Source organism: Mandrillus leucophaeus, unplaced genomic scaffold, assembly GCF_000951045.1.
Source record: "Mandrillus leucophaeus isolate KB7577 unplaced genomic scaffold, Mleu.le_1.0 Scaffold559, whole genome shotgun sequence".
Lineage (NCBI taxonomy): Eukaryota > Metazoa > Chordata > Mammalia > Primates > Cercopithecidae > Mandrillus > Mandrillus leucophaeus.
Window position 1 is genome coordinate 887,495 of NW_012106019.1, and position 469 is coordinate 887,963.

Below are 469 nucleotides of genomic sequence, written 5' to 3' on the forward strand. Positions count from 1 at the left end.
TACTCAGTAGGCTGAGGCAGGAGAGTCACTTGAACCTGGGAGGCGGAGGCTGCAGTGAGCCAAGACTGCGCCACTGCACTCCAGCCTGGGTGACAGAGCAAGACTCCGTCTCAAAAAAAAAAAAAAAAAAGTAGTATTAAGACAGGATCTCTGGACCTAGACTTCCAGGACACAAAATTCTAGCTACACTATTTACTGGCTATATGATTTTGATAAAATATGTAACCTCTCTGTGCTAGTTTCCTTATCTGTAAAACAGGATTCCTGCTAGTTACTGAACTAACTATTTAAAACACTTTGTACCTGGCACATGGTAAACATTCAATGAACTATTATTGGTTTTTTTTTTTTACATTTTCTTTTTAGAGGCAGGGTCTTGCTCAGTCACCCAGGCTAGAGTGTACTGGCGCAAGTATAGCTCACTATAACTCAAACTGGCTCAAGCCATCCTTCTGCCTCAGCCTCCCAA

The 469-nt window shown here is 42.4% G+C and overlaps 1 protein-coding gene across 2 annotated transcripts in view; it reads right to left on the minus strand.

The window, feature by feature from the left end:
- The window catches only part of MOB1B (MOB kinase activator 1B), an 89,752-nt gene that overhangs the window by 71,242 nt on the left and 18,041 nt on the right, over positions 1 to 469 (minus strand). The window lies entirely within an intron of this gene.